This window comes from Taudactylus pleione, unplaced genomic scaffold (genome assembly GCF_031769625.1).
Source record: "Taudactylus pleione unplaced genomic scaffold, aTauple2 ptg000264l, whole genome shotgun sequence".
In the NCBI taxonomy this organism is placed as follows: domain Eukaryota; kingdom Metazoa; phylum Chordata; class Amphibia; order Anura; family Myobatrachidae; genus Taudactylus; species Taudactylus pleione.
The window spans coordinates 1084155-1101011 of NW_028284666.1; positions in this window are offsets into that span (position 1 = coordinate 1084155).

Consider the following 16857-nt stretch of genomic DNA (forward strand, 5'->3'; position numbering starts at 1 on the left):
GCTTGCGAGCACATAGCGCTCGCAAGCGGGTCGATATTGGGGTACTGCGCACACGCGGCATGCGCATGTGCAAGCCCCAGAACGAGAGAGAAATTCTCTTGCTCCGGGACTCAGTACAAAAGGGGCGGCTGTTGATGTTGATCGACAGCTCGTCCCGTTTGGTAGGCGGGGCGGGGGGGTGGCTACACAAATGGAGGCATTTCCAAGCGAATGTCTGCCGTTTGTGGGCGGCCCCACTGACATCGCCAGTGATGTCAGTGGAGAACTTCCTATTAGAGCAGGAAGCTCTCTGGGGCTTGCGACGGACGAGACCCTACCACAAGGGTCTTGTCGCAAGCCCCGATGGCCAACCCCACTCCTACCTTTTAAGTAGGAGTGGAAGCCACAGAAATGGATTTCAAGGCAATCAAGGGTATGGTGAGGGTGAGGCACTGTAGATAAAGCGGTAAAAGAAGGGAAAGAGGGGAGAAGAAAACAGAAAGGGACCATGAAGGCCAACAACCTATATGCATCCACTTAGTAGAATGCAAAGGCACAGAAGGAAAGAATGTAAACCAAAGGGATGATAGGCTAAAGGAGAGACCTAGAGGAGAGAATCATGGCAGAACACACCAAATGCAGGTGCAGTTCGAGTGACAATGTAATCCAAGGGAGTCTCTTAGGACAAGGTGTGCAAAGTGCAGAGGAAATATGTTGTAGTGTCATGGGCCATAAAATAATTAAGCTGTGCGGCGATACTGCTAAAGGGAATACAGTTGATGTGGGGCATTTATAGTGAAAACAGTTAAGGCTATTTAGTACAGAGCAGCTAGGAAGGGCATTGGGAGCAGGTGGAAAAGTTGGAGAGTGGGGGAGGTCAGAGTCATTCCAAAAGTTGACAGCAGACACAATCGGTGATGTGATACTTCATTATCTGTCATTTCTGTCTGTCTGTCCACTTAGTCGTTACCTTTGGCGTAACTAGGGCAGGGCGAGCGGGGCACGTGCCCTAAATGCAGTGAGACCGGCGGTGCGTGGGGGGGGGGTGCACCACCGGCCACGGTACTGGCCACCCCTAGTTAGCCAGTGTAGTGCCGACCGCAGTGTGTGTGGTCAGCACTACACATTTACACAGGACCGCCGCTAGGCTTCCCTGCGCTGGTCCTGTGCTGCACAGCCGAACCCCTTCCCTCCCCCTGAGCCCTTGCCCAATAGCGCCAGGAGAAGGGTGGCAGGCAGGCTCAGGCTGTGCTGATACACACATTGCCGCCAGCACTGGCGGTGATGTGTGTGTTAACCAGCAGCCAATGAGAGTCAGACGACTTTGGCTGCTGCTGTTACTGCACACACATCACTACCGAGCAGCAGCGATGTGTGTGTGCGATGTCAGACAGACTCTCATTGGCTGCTGCTGCTGCACCCACATCACCGCCAGCGCTGGCGGCGATGTGTGTGTTAAACAGCAGTCAATGAGTGTCAGATAGATGCTCATTGACTGCTGCAGCCGCAGTGCCCACTGCAAGAGCCGGCTCCCTTCCGGCTCCTGCAGTGGGTAATGGGAGAGACATCATGATGGTTCTCCCATAATGCAGAGCATGCCAGCCCGGGAAGACTGATGTGCGGACGGCGGCTGGAGCGTGTATTTATCGGGGGGCTAAGGAGGGGACTACTACTGGGGGCACTGCTTTGAGGTGGGGCACGGAACCACTACTGGGGGCTACTACTGGGGGGGATACTACTACTGGGGGCACTGCATTGAGGGGGACCACTACTGGGGTCTACTACAGGGGGCACTGCATTAAGGGGGACTCCTACTGGGGCCACTATAAAGGGCACTGTGTAAGGGGGACTACTACTGGGGGCACTGTATTGGGGGGGACCACTACTGGGGACTACTACTGGGGGGGACCACTACTATTGGGGGCACTGCATCAAGGGGTACTAATACTGGGGCACTATATAAGTGGCTTACTACTGGGGGCACTGCACAGGGGGAACCACTACAGGGGGCCCTGCATAGAGGGGACAACTACTGGGGGCCTGCATAAGGGGGACAACTACTGGGGGCACTGTATAAGGGGCACTACTGGGGAGCTGCATATGGGGGATCACTACTGGGGGCACTGTATAAGGAGAACTAATGGCGGGCTGCATAAGGGGGACTACTACAGGGGGAACTGTGTAAGGGGCACTGCATATGGGGGATCACTACTGGGGGCCTGTATAAGGTGAACTAATCGGGGGCTGCATAAGGGGGACCACTACTGGGGGTACTGTATAAGGGGCACTACTGGGGGCCTGCATAAGAGGGACCACTACTGGGGGCATTGTATACTGGGGGTACTATATAAGGGGGACCACTACTAGGGGCAGGGCCGGATTACTAATGGGGCGGGTGGAGCTACAGCTCCAGGCCCACCTTGAAAATAGGCCCACAGGATCCATTGCAGTGCAGGCAGTTTTGACAGGGAATTAAAAAAAAAATCCCTGTCAACGCTGTCTGCACTGCAGTGGAGTGAAGCCCCGGGCCCCAGCTAGTCACCCCCTCTCAACCCCCGGCCAGTCACTCCTCTCTACCCACCCCACATCAGCAATGCGAAGCTCCTTCATCCGAGGCTCCACCCCCAGACTGTCTGACCGCCCCTGTGTTATCCGAGTATCCTCTCCTTGCAGAGTCTCCTTGCAGTGCTAAGCTCCGCCCACATACCGCCCGAAGCTCTGCCCCCATAACGGCCGAAGCTCCGCCCCCAGTTCGTGCTACGGGTCCCATCTGCAGTTATGTCCCCTTTCAGCTGAAGCACGGTCCATTCATCCCCACCCACCTCCATTGATTGAGCTGACTGCTGGCATAGAAATTATGAGATGTCAGCCCTGCACAGGAGGGAGGGAGCTGTCACCAGCCATTAGGAGCAAGCAACCCACAGGTCAGTATACTGGCTGGCACCTATGTATGTGTGTATATATAATTATATATATATATATATATATATATATATATAAATATAATATTTTTTTATTATTTTCCCATTGTCTGGCACTACCAACAATAAAGAACCTAGGCCCTCATTCAGAGGCGGTCGCAAGAAGCGACCGCTCGCTCTGAATAAGGGCAGCCGCTTGCTTTTCCTAGTGCGGCCTCCTGGTCGCTAGCTAAGCTGTGGGTTACCACCCACAGCTTAGCGACTGACCAAGTTGATGGTTGCGATGGTCAAGACCATCGCGACCATCGGGGCTTGCGACGTGACCCTACGGTTGGGTCTCGGCAACCGCAAGCCCCAGGGATCTGGTCAAGCAGGAAGCTCCCCACTGACATCACTGCTGATGTCAGTGTGGCCGCCCACAAAACGGCAGGCGAAACCACCCCCGTCCCGCCTACAAAACGGGCCGAGCTGTCGATCAACATCGACAGCCGGCCATTTTGTAGTGAGCTCCGGAGCGAGAAAGTTTCTCTCTCGCTCCGGGGCTTGCGCACACGCAGTGCGGCCGCTGCTCGTGCGCATGACCAAAACATCGACCGCTTGCGACAGGGTCTTAATGCGGTCCCTAGTCCTCACAGTCAGAAAAATCTACATAGCAGAGTTGCGGCACTCTAATGCCGAGTGCACACTAGACTATATTTTGCCCGATCCGACGGATCGGACCGACATATCATCCACATCATCCAGGATGTACCAGCTATGTTGTTGATGACGTGCGCTCCCGTGCGTTGTCAGCGACATTGCCAGGCTATGCTGTTAGCGGGGCCCATGCTGTCAAATGCTCCTGGCATCGTCTAGTGTGTACCGGCCTTTAGCTTAAATAAACATTTTCTGAGACTGACTGCAGTATCAACATTTCAGTGTTTGAGTCACACTGATACTGCATCCAGTCTCAGAAAATGTTTAAGCTAAAGGCCCCCATAAATGGTGCAATAAGCACCTTGCGATGCAACCCCCCGACGTCCGACATATTGGATGGTCCCCATACACGCTGCGATCGGGTTGCTGACCACACCTTGCGATGCAATCCAACGTCCGACATATTGGATGGTGCCCACACACGCTGCAATCAGGTTGCTGACCGCTCCACATGCCAGAACCCCCATCCCCCACCCGCATAGTGCTGCATGGGATTGTACATCGCATCCCCTGATCAACTGAACTTGCAGTAAGATCTGGGGGTGCGATGTACGACTCCACAAGAGCGCGCTCTGGCTGATATCATACCCACACATGGTACGATATAGCAGCGATATCAAACCAATCATTCGGGTCGGCTGCTATATCGCACCATGTATGGGCACCTTAAGAGTGCCACACCTCTGCTCTGTATAGAGAGAAAGAGATAATGTGTATATAGAGAGTAATTATATGCCTCTCTCTCTCTCTCTCTCTCTCTATATATATATATAATCGGTCAGTATGCAGAGCCATGGTATGTGGCAGAACACAGTGCGTCACTCCAGGATTTGGTACAAAGTAATATTACTGTTTCAATGTTTCAAGGCCCCTACGGCCCCTTCATCAGGAATACAAACATGTGAGCACCCATGTCATTGTCCAATTGAGGAGTATTGAGTGCCGGACCGAGTGGATTGTGTGTGTAACTGTGTGTATATATATATATATATATATATATATATGCCAACCACTTGTTATCTGGTTTATCCCATATTTCAGGAGCCATAGTCTGTGGCTGTGGTGTCCTTTGTATTTTGTGGTGGCCGTTGGAGTTCTCTGTATTATATGGCACTCACTGCAATGGTTTTTTTTTGTAAAGTGTATCATGGTGCCCTGCAATGGAATCAGTGTCATGTATGACCGCCGGACGTGAGCCCGGCGGTTCAAATTCCGACGCCGGCAGCCCGATGGGTGAAAATCCCGACATTGCAGGTAAGTATACTATCTCTACCCTCTCCTTCCCCTAACCCTCCCTTAGGGGTGTCTAACCCTAACCTCGCTCCCAGTGCCTAAACCTAACCCCCCTCCCGCACCCTAATCCTAACCCTCCCTTAGGGTGTCTAACCCTAACCTCCCCCCCTAGTGCCTAAACCTGACCCTCCCTTCCCCTAGCCTAACCCTAACCTTCCCCAGGGGGGTCCCTAAACCTAACCCCCCATCCCCGGCTACGTGTATACTTACCCCCGGAAGAGAATGATTGGTCCAGTGTCCTCTCTGCGTTCCGGCGTTGGGATTAACATATGCGTTGGTAATTCAACACCTATGTTAAATCCCTTGCCAAGATTACAGTGTTGTGGTTGAGACATCCCCTGTATTATATGGCACATACTGCAGTGCTCTCTGTATAATATGACGTCACTGTAATGATCTCTGTATTATGTGTTGGTCACTGAGACACTCTCTGTTTCATATGGCACTCACTGCAATGTTCTCTGTATTATATGGCACTCACTGCAATGTTTTCTGTATTATATGGCACTCACTGCAATGTTTTCTGTATTATATGGCACTCACTGCAATGTTCTCTGTATTATATGGCACTCACTGCAATGTGTTCTGTATTATATGGCAATTACTGCAATGTTTTCTGTATTATATGGCACTCACTGCAATGTTCTCTGTATTATATGGCACTCACTGCAATGTTTTCTGTATTATATGGCACTCACTGCAATGTTCTCTGTATTATGGCACTCACTGCAATGTTTTCTGTATTATATGGCACTCACTGCAATGTTCTCTGTATTATATGGCACTCACTGCAATGCTCTTTTTGTTATATTGTGGTCACTGCTATGTTCTTTTTGTTATATTGTGGTCACTGCTATGTTCTTTGTAGTGGTCACTTGAATGCTTGGTGTATTATGGCAGGCACCGATGCTCTGTATTGTATGGTAGTCACGATCTTATATGTCAGTCACAGTAATGCTCTTTGTATTATATGGCAGTCACGATAATGTTTTCTACATTTTATGTTGGTCACTGCAATGCTCTCTATATTATATGGCAGTCACTGTGATGTTCTCTGTCTTCTATGACAGTCACTGTGATGTCCTCTGCATTATATGGAGGTCACTGTGAAGTCCTCTGTACTATATGGCAGTCACTGCAATGTTCTCTGTATTATATGTCGGTAACTGAGATGTTCTCTGTATTATCTGTGGCCACTGCGATTCTCTCTATATTATATGGCAGTCACTGCAATGTTCTCTGCATTGTCTATCTAACTATATATACAGTCAGGTGCATAAATATTGGGACATTGACAGAATTTTCATATTTTGACCTCTATTCACCACCACAATGGCTTTGAAATGAAACAAACTAGATGTGCTTTAACTGCAGACTTTCAGATTTAATTTGAGGGTAATTACATCCAAATCAGGTGAACGGTGTAGGAATTACAACGGTTTCTATATGTGCCTCCCACTTTTTAAGGGGCCAAAAGTAATGGGACAAACTAAACAATCCTATGTCTAACTTTCACTTTTTAATACTTTGTTGCAAATCCTTTGCAGGCAATTACAGCCTGAAGTCTGGAACGCATAGACATCACCAGACGCTGGGTTTCATCCCTGGTGATGTTCTGACAGGCCTCTACTGCAAATATCTTCAGTTCCTGCTTGTTCTTGGGGCATTTTCCCTTTTGTTTTGTCTTCATCAAGTGAAATGCATGCTCAATTGGATTCAGGTCAGGGGATTGACTTGGCCATTGCATAACATTCCACTTTTTAGCCTTAAAAAACTCTTTGGTTGCTTTTGCAGTATGCTTCGGGTCATTGTCCATCTGCACTGTGAAGCGCCGTCCAATGAGTTCTGAAGCATTTGACTGAATATGAGCATATAATATTGCCCGAAACACTTCAGAATTCATTCTGCTGCTTTTGTCAGCAGTCACATCATCAATAAATACAAGGGAACCAGTTCCATTGGCCTTTTACCTGCTTAATTGATAATGAAATAACGAGGGAATAGCCCACACCTGTCCATGAAATAGCTTTTGAGTTGATAGTCCCATTACTTTTGGCCCCTTAAAAAGTGGGAGGCACATATAGAAACCGTTGTAATTTCTACACCGTTCACCTGATTTGGATGTAATCAGCCTCAAATTAAATCTGAAAGTCTGCAGTTAAAGCACATCTTGTTTGTTTCATTTCAAAGCCATTGTGGTGGTGAATAGAGGCCAAAATATGAAAACTCTGTCAATGTCCCAATATTTATGCACCTGACTGTATATATATATATATATATATATATATATATATATTCTCTGTATATTTACACACACCGATGTGGATATCTAATAAAATAGATCATATAACTGCTACTGCAGATATGGATGTAATTGATTTAAGTTTCTTGCCAGAGTGAGGATGCACAAAATCGTCCTATGTCAAAGTTAACCCTTACTGTCCTAGTCCAGAATTGCCATTTTTTTTTTGCCTAAGAAGGTGGTTCATTTATTATTTTACTACAGTGGTTACGTATGTGGGATGAAAATGTATATAAATATGGCAATTTGCAGTGAACAATTTTAAGATTTTTTTGTTCTTTTCTAATTAATCTAAACTATTCTAGGGGGTTAAGAAACAGCATACCATACAGTTTTCACCATTTTACAAAAAAACCTCCATCAATTTATTGTAGTAGCTCCACTATAAAGTGGTTCAAGACAGGTGCCAATGCTGGTCATACCTGCAGAGGCACACAATAGGCCCTTCATGACGTTCAGCTCCAGGCCCATGCAGACCTTAATCTGGCACTGACTAGGGGCACTGCATAGGGGGGACTGTATAAGGGGCACTGCATTAAGGTGCAAATGGAAAAATTTTCCCAGTGACAAGAAAGGGGTGTGTGTGTCATGTTGACATGCCCCTTTTTTCAGTGGCCATGCCCCTTGTGACCACGCCCATTTTTCAGTGCGCACGCCTGCAGCGCGTGCACGTAGTGGGGAGGGGGGCCTCCATTTTCAAATTTGCCCTGGGCTCCACTGTGCAGGTCCCCCGATGAGTCCCTCTGGCGCTCTGCTCCGTCCTCAGGCTCCGGAGGCTGGTCGGACATGTGTGCTCCCCAGCAGAGCGCAAGAAAGTTTAGACAATAAAAAAAATATTTTTTTTTTCTAATCTGTCATGTGGTCTGCTGGGAAACCACATGACAGACCAGCAGGATGGAGCCGGAGGCTGCTGCGCAGACAGGTAAGCCGGGGGGGGGAAGGTGAGTGGAGGGGGGGGGTCAGGGGGGTACACAAACTTACCGCATCTGTAGGCAGTGCTGCGCATGCGCTGGTTTTACAGATGTAACAGCGCATGCGCAGCACTGTTTCCAGATGCGATAAGGTAGTGTAGGCAGGGAAAAGTATCTATTTCCCGAAAAGCTGTCATCGCAAAAATGACAGCTTTTCGGAATAGATACTTATGGAGAGGTGGAATGATGAATTCCACCTATAATTAGGTAGAACTCCATGCGAGTTCTAAACCTAATTATCTCCATCGAATTTTTAGGTTTAATGAATAGGCCCCTAAACCTGAGCGTTATCACACAAGTGATGGTTTATCGTTAAATAGTGTTTGCAAACCAGGGCCCGGGATGACGTTTTGAAGATGCTTTTCCTAAACTGTTGTTTTTACAGTGCAGTGAATGGAGCTGTCCATCTCCGAGAAGCAGATGTTATTTCTACTGCTTGCAATAGTTTGTTAACGGGCTCAATTGAACAGCTATAAGTCACCCATAGTTTTATTATTTTACACAATACTCTTAAGCTATAACTTAACTAAATAAATAAATAAGACACAGACAACTGTATAGAATTGGTAAAAAGAGGTCACAGCCAAATTTGTTATATGAAATTAGAATTGATTAATTAGTCCTGGTGGCGAAAAAGCAGTGCTACCTTGGTCCACAGCTCATAATTAATTGAACGCTTTACCAAAATGGGGTGGAGTTTTCCCCACCCCCTGCGCGAGCTAACCTGGGTAGAACCACCCCCCCTTAACTAGCATAGTGCTGGCCCCTCCCTAGGATGAAGACCTGGTTCTCCCTTAAGGTAGCAACCGACTCGCTTTTCTCAAAGTGGGAATGCTAGCCAAGCTCTGCCGTGCTAAATTGAGCCGCTGAGGAGCACTGCTTTCCGCCAACAACGTGGACAAAATTAATGGACACGTAACGCCACCAAACAAAAAGCACAGCCCCTACTAACTATTCCAATGAGGCTAGAATGTCAGATACGAAAAAACCTAAACCTTCCTCAGTGAGGTGCACTCCATCTGGCCTATATAAATGTACCTCCTCATATCGAAGACGAGGGTGCTTGATAGCACGCCCGCCCAAGCCAACCACAAACCGAGAGACTGCAGCATTCAGCTTCCTTACTCTGTCTAGGACCTTGTGTACCCCGCCAGAACCTCCTTGGAATCATCTCAGACCAGCAAAGTTTAACTAGTGGCCAATGTTCCGCTACTAATTTCAAATCATGCTTGATGGCAATGATCAATTCCACTCCTTTACACGTGCCAAGGTCATTACCACCCAAGTGCACGACCAGCCAGTCAGGGGTCCCCCACTTACTCTCTGACTGCCATAGCAGGTCCAAAAGGCCGCTCCACCTGAAACCTCTCAACCCTATCCAACGGACCTTAAAATGGGCTAAACTGGCCCCATTATGCCTGCTAGCCCAGTAAACAAAAGAATGCCCAACAATCCACACCCGGCAATCTTTCTCCAAAAAACCTGTGATGGGAAAAAACAGTATAACATAACGTTAATAATTTTGAATTAACTTTTAAACAAAACTTGAAAACAGAACGAAAAACATGGAAGGGGAAAACTGAGTTGTCTAGGTGACCCAGATGGAGGTGAACAACACCAAACCTCTTTCTTTGAGGGCAAAGGTGAAAAGAACTCCAATCCCCCCTAGCGGCGGGTAGCATAAGGCACTGGGTTTCCTAAATAACAAACTCGCCAGGGGCGCCACTACTTCTGTAACTTATCGCCCCTTATATAACTCTTATAAGCTGCCGACTTCCATCTACCCAAGTGCTTGATTGCCTCCGCGGAAGAACCTGATGCCGCAACGCAAGTTGCCGCCCCAATCCTAAACGAATGGGTGCCAAACTCTTCAGTCGGCACATCCAAAGCTATCAAGCATCTATCGAAAATGCTTGCAAACTGGAACTTAGATAGAGGGGATAGATCTTCAGGAATAAGCCATTGAGCTCCCCCTTTTGGACGCTTCTGATTATATTTCTGGCTAGAGTGACCGGGCAGATGCTCAGCTCAGGGTGCGAGGGAACAGAAATCCTATGCCCCCGACCCATCTGATCCGTTTTTGATTTTTGTATTTTTAACAGTATGGCACTTTCTTTTACTACAACATTACATAGAAGCAACCCTGAGTTGACTGATGTTTTATTTTTGGCGACTAACTCCCCAACCCGTAAAGCGACAAAAAATGCCAGCACAAAAGCCAAGCTAAACAAATTCGCCTCGAATTCACCTTTAGCTACTCCTGAGACTGCCAAAACTAAATCCCTCAACATGCACACATCTATCGGCCTACTGGAATCGCCCGGAGTCGCCTGTTCCCTCGCCCAGCCTCTTATCACCTTAGAAATGATGAATGACTTCGTAGGATCATTCAAACCGTACATTCACGAGAAGTACGAAATGCCAGCTAAGGCGCCCGACATGGAAGATTTTGAACGACCGCTCTCATACCCCTGCCACACAAATTCAGACATACTGACATGCAGCTCCTTACCCTTCTCGGAATTTGCAAGAAAAACCTGCCATTCATTCCAAGTTGCGGAGTAAGACCTAAACGTACCTAGAGCGAGTGCCCTCAAAGCGAGTCCCTCCATGCCAGATTTATGATCTGCCAGACAAAATCAGGACAAGGCAAACCATGAATCCTGGCAGCCGGTGCCAATGCCCTAAACCTACCCCACTGGAACCGTGACAAGGCATCCGCTATCTCATTCTCCACACCAGGAACGTGCCTGGCCTTAAAATCAATGTTTCTCAACAGACAGACAAAAATTAAATGCCTAAGCAGCCTGAGCACTTGGGGGCAGACCGACCTCTGATTGTTAATGGCTTGGACCACCCCCAAGTTATCGCACCAAAATACTATTCTCCGATTGCTAAACTTTGAAGCCCAGAGCTCCACCGCCACCACAATCGGAAATAGCTCCAGCAGGAGTAAATTGCGTGTCAAACCCTCCAAATGCCACGACTCAGGCCAAGCTGCCGCGCACCACTCCCCGCCAAAAAATGCTCCAAAACCTAATGCCCCTGACGCATCTGTGAACAATTGAAGCTCGCGATTGGCTACAGACGAAGCGAGCCAAATGCGAACCCCATTGAACTCTCGTAGAAATCTTAACCATACTTTAAAGTCTTCCTTCATGTCCGCCGAAAGGCGGACCATGTGGCAAGCCTTTTTGACGCCTGCAGAGGCATGCTCCAGCCTGCGGCAAAAAACCCTACCCATGGGAATGACGCGACAAGCAAAATTTAGCAAGCCTAGCAGCGACTGCAGCTGCTTCAGAGTTATTTTCTTAACTGATGTAAAATGTAGTAACAACTCGCTGATCTTCAGCACCTTTTCACAGGGGAGCCTGCATAAACTCAAATCAGTGTCGATTTCGATACCCAGGTAAGATAAACTAGTAACGGGGCCCTCGGTTTTTTTGTGTGCAATGGGAACGCCCAACGAACTGAAAAGCGCCTTCGCCGAAAAAAGCAGGTCACTACAGACTGCGCTATCGGCCGCCCCTACTAACAGGAAATCGTCAAGATAATGAGTGACGCCCGAATGGCCAGTGCCTGCTTGCAGACACCAATGCAAAAAGGTGCTAAAACACTCAAAAAAGGAACAAGAAATAGAACAGCCCATAGGTAGACACTTATCTATGTAAATGGAATCGCCTATCCGAAAACCCATGTACTTAAATGATTCGGGATGCAAAGGGAGCAACCTGAAGGCCGATTCAACATCGATCTTTGCTAACAAAGCCCCTTTACCAAAATCCCGAACGATACCAAGTGCATCCTCAAATGACTGGTATGTGACACTGCAATCGCCCGGATCTAAAGCGTCATTAACTGACCCTCCTTCCGGGTAAGACAAGTGTTGTATTAACCTGAACTTTCCCTGTTCCTTTTTTGGTACCACGCCCAGCGGGGAAATGCAAAGATTTTCCACAGGCGATGAGGCAAAAGGGCCACACATGCGCCCCAAACTCAGCTCCACCTCTATCTTTTCCGCCACAACCTCTGGAAAATCCCTAGCTGACTTAAGATTTCTTCTAGCTACAACTAAAACTGGACGAACTAGTGGTAACCTAAAACCTTCTTTAAAACCTTGTAGTAGGAAGGCCGCGTCCTCCTTAAGAGGATAACGCCTCAACCAACACTCTAATACCTCCAACTTAATTGGAGACACCGCTTTATTTAGCACCTGTACGCTGATCCCCTTTTCCTGCTGCGGAACCACTGGGGCGATTGCAATCCTTTGCAGTGTGACTTCCCCCACAAAGCATGCACACGTGCCGGTAGCGGCAACTGGCCCCTCTGCTACACTGGGCGTTATTGAAAGCGTAGCACTTCCCCTTGCCTCCGGTATTATAACTGGGGTGGGCTGGAAAGGGATGTTTACGTCCCAGCGCAGGCTCGACAGCTGATCGGGCCTGCTGCGTCACCTCCAGCCATACCTCTACGTCCTTGAACCCAAAACTTAAAATCTTTTGGCCATCCTGTTTTTTCCTAAACAGTTCATCATACTGCCTCCAAACATTATGCCTAGCTGCGACCTGCATACCCTGCACTAAATGCAGGTACTTCAGCAAATTCAGACATTCAGCTGGGCGTGTCTCGATATAACATGCAGCAAACACATATATACCAGTCAGCCAATTCTGATAGCTCCTCCTGGCCTCCTCAGCTGCCACTCCCCCCTTTTTTGCTGCGTCTAACGCCTTCTTAGCATCATGAGTAATGGCGAACATGTCAACATAACGACCCTTACGAATTCGCTCTCTGATTTTTTACCTAACTTCCCTTAATTTTGCCGTGTTTGAGCAATGGACTGCATCCCCCGAAGCGTCTGGAGCCGAACTGGCCGCTATACTACCCGCTTTTTTGGGACTCTTGCCCTTACCCTTCAACTGCTGCACAAAGTATTTCATGAGCTTGCGCGGCCTCTCACCAGAACTAGAGGAGTCTGAAGACTCATCAGAGTGTGATAACTGCGCAATTGAAGGAACTGCAATATTCGTCTCACCTGTTCCAGACGTCGACGGGACCTCGGGCAGATGCCTAGAGGAGGAGGCTTGACTCTCGTTGTGCGGCGCGCCCACCACGCTTACATCAGTGACGACATCCCTTGACGACGACCCGGATGCTAGTGGCTGACTTAATGTAACCTGCGGGCTCGAGACATTTGCGTTAGCAACGGGAGCCGAAGGAGGACATACAGCAACAGGTGCGGGGGTTGTGCTCTGTGGCGGGGAAGATAATGGGGGCTACGCAGGAGGAGGAATTGCTGGGGAAGGTGGTAGGGGCGGGGCTAGAGTAGGGGAAGGTGGACGCACCACTGGGGTGGATGGCGGGGGCGGGGCTTGTGGAAGGGGGGGTTGACACGCCAGTTGCTGGCTTGCATGCTGCCCAGGATTAAATTGAAACTGCTGGTGCATGGGTGCAAAATTGCCTGGGGCGGAGATGAACTGTTGGGGAAAAAACCCCGGCGCTTGCCCGTATGAGGTGGCATAAAATTGCCGGCTCGGACCCATGAACGGGTTTGGGATTGACTGCTGGTATACACCTTGGCTAAAATAAGGTGAAAACCCAAAGGGAGGGGTGGGGGCGGGGCCAGGCCCATAATTCAAGAACTGCTGCCCCGCATTTGCGCAGGCCGCAGCGGGCAGGAGGGGCGACATTGGAGCCAACAATCTGGGCCAAGAGCCCCCATAAGGGGTGGCTCTATCCTGCTGCGCCAACGGCCTAGGGAAGTGGATGAAAGGGGGCCGGTGCAACAAATCTGCGGGCCCGCTACCTTGGGACCTATGATAGCCCTGCGCCCTAGGCGCTGTGGCAAACCCCAAACCTCCAGTCCCTGAGACAGAGAGGGGGGAATCTGAGGAGGTAAAAATCTCAGCATCCAAAATGGCTGCCGGAGGCGAGGGGGCGTGGCTGCCGGCCGGGGAGGCCTGGCGCACAGCCCCTAAAGCCACCTGGGTCAAATTAAAGCTGGGGGTCCCTGGTGTACCCGCCGGGCCTGGCGGGTTTATAATATAAAACTCGCCTGCCACTGCAGCCGCAGCGGCGGGTGGGAGACAGGGCCCCGCGCGGTCCAAAATGGCCACCGGGGATAGCCGCGCCTGTGGAGCTGCCGGGGGAGCCGGGCGGAACGATCTGGCGAGGGGTGCTGGGAGCGCTCTCCGCACTCCTCGCCAACCAAGCCCGGAGGCCGGATGGCGAAGGGGCGGGTGGGTGAGAAGCGTTGGAGCTCCCTGCTGCCGCAGCCGCGGCGGTGGGAGGGGGGCGGGGGCCTGCACGCACTGAGGTCAGGCGCGCACCCCGGGCAAGGGGAGAGGCTGCGGCGACCGATAATGGTCTGGCCGTTTCAGCAAGGCGGCGGGGAGGGGGGGCATTACGGCGGGGACGGGGCATTCTCAGTTAATAATGGGGGGAGGTAGGATAGAGAAGACAGTAATGAGGAAGAAGGGGGGGGTGGGAAGAGAAGAAAAAAAGAGGGTGAAAAGAATAGGAGGAAAGAGACAAAAGCTGTGTGAAAGGGAAAGAAAATATAGATAGTGAAAGCTGAAAATGAATAAAATGATACTGGTACTTATCACTCAGATAACAAAGGTACTTGTCACTCTGATCTCAAAAATGGCAAGAGGCAGTTGACTCCTCCTCCAGCCTTAAAATACAGATGTTAAACCCCGCCTCGACGGGGCAGCTAATAGGCTAATCAACTAATGATTGGCAACTGACCTCAACCAATACAAACTATCAATAAAACCAGCTCTAACTAGTACTGTACCAAATAACAAACAGTGTGCTTATATCTTCTCAAGCTTATTCAAGCATTCGAATATTCTTAGCGTTGATAAACATCTGACTCCTGCAATAACACTGAAGACTTTCCTTTCTGGTCTTTGCACTTGTACTTAGTTTTACCTGTCTGTTTAATTCCCTCTCTGCGATTGTAACTGAGGAAGAATATACTGTATATAGTTTTCCTGTTGTTCAATAACCTGGATATTTTTTTTTTTTATAATGTTTTAACTCCTTATGAGGCTGTGTGTATCCTTGCTAAGGGGTAATTAGCCAGTCCCCTATCTGACCCTGGGAGCTGTGCCTAAATGGTGAGTATGTTAGAGGAGGCTGTCTTTACTACTCACTGCACCGCCCTGGTCTCCTCCAGCTTAACCCCTGACTGAGGGTGCCACACCTCCTTACACTGCTAAACCCGGCTGGTCGCTGAACGGAGAAGGCTCTGATGCAGCTACTTATGGATCTGCCTCCCACTCTCGGCCTCTCAGTCAGCATTGTTCCCTGAGGGGATGCAGCTAGACAGCACTTCACTCCGGTACTGTCCTGTCACTCCGGAGCGCCGGTCCCCGCAGTCATGCCGCCAACAAATCTCCTCTGACTCTGAGGTAGGAGACACTCAACGCAGGTCTCAGACGCACCTCCTCCAATGCTCCGCTGCCAGACCTTATATACAGTAACCTTCCCCCTGTCCTCATATAAGCAGGGATTCCCTCCTATTTCAGTTTAATGCAGGGGTGTATCTATAATGGGTTCAAGGTATGCAGGGCACACCGGCCCCTGGGTCCAGGGGGCCCCCGCACCACACACCCTGCACCCATAAGGTTACTTACCTCTCCGGAGTACCACATCGGTGCGGGGGTCCGGCACTGAAAAAATGACTGGAAAATGGCCACGTCATTTGCGCATGCACAGTACAGGGAAAATGGCCGCCGCGGGGACCTGCGCATAGTCTATAACTCTGGCGCTGGCCACGCATAGCTCAGTGTGCTGCCGGCTCCCGGGCAGAGAGGAGGGGGTCCATGTTGGAGACTGCACACTGGCCCCCTACTCTCTAGAAATGTCCCTGGTTTAATGGAAGAGCCTCCGGCTCAAGCTCCTCCCACAGCACCACATAGTCCAGGCTGCCTGAGGAGTACATTAGTTCTTTACTAGAGGGGGAAAGGTAGTACTGAGCAATATAATGGCACAGAGATGTGGTACCATACAGTCACATAAGCATGCCCACAATGTATGAATTTATACTTCAATAAATAAAATACTATTTTTTAATTAACATTGTGTAGATATATGAATAAACATATGATTTACCATACCTATATTGTTCCTATATAAATACGTGAAATTTCACATATATAGTAGGGTGATTATTCAGTCTTGAAATAACATTTTCCAGTCAGCCTATTCAGGTATACTGGGGTGCCACATGCCCATATGTTAAGATAATACTGGGGTAGAGCAAAGATCATTTGGGGGTGGGAGAATAGGTCAGTGGGGGGAAGCAGAGTTCAATGAGGAGGTAGGACCAGAGGTTAAAGGGACTGCAGCAAGTTTGTAATGCTACAGATCAATGGGGCTGTAGGGATTTACTTGTCACATTATTCTACAGAGAGAACAGTTTTGATCTGTTTATTTTACTTACATAATATTAAATGTTAGCCATCATTTCTGATTGACCTATACTCCCAGTAGCCAATTTGGGGTGTAAAATGTGGCGTATTGCTTAACAACTTTACTGGCTAAACAATTTTTTTTTACATAAACTGCTCACAGTCAGAAATTGTCATTAAAAACCCCCACTATATTTTAGTTGAGAACATGTTTTTTTTTTTTTTTTAAATCCATAGGTAGACCACTTCCTGCCTGTTTAATGCTTTAATTTTTA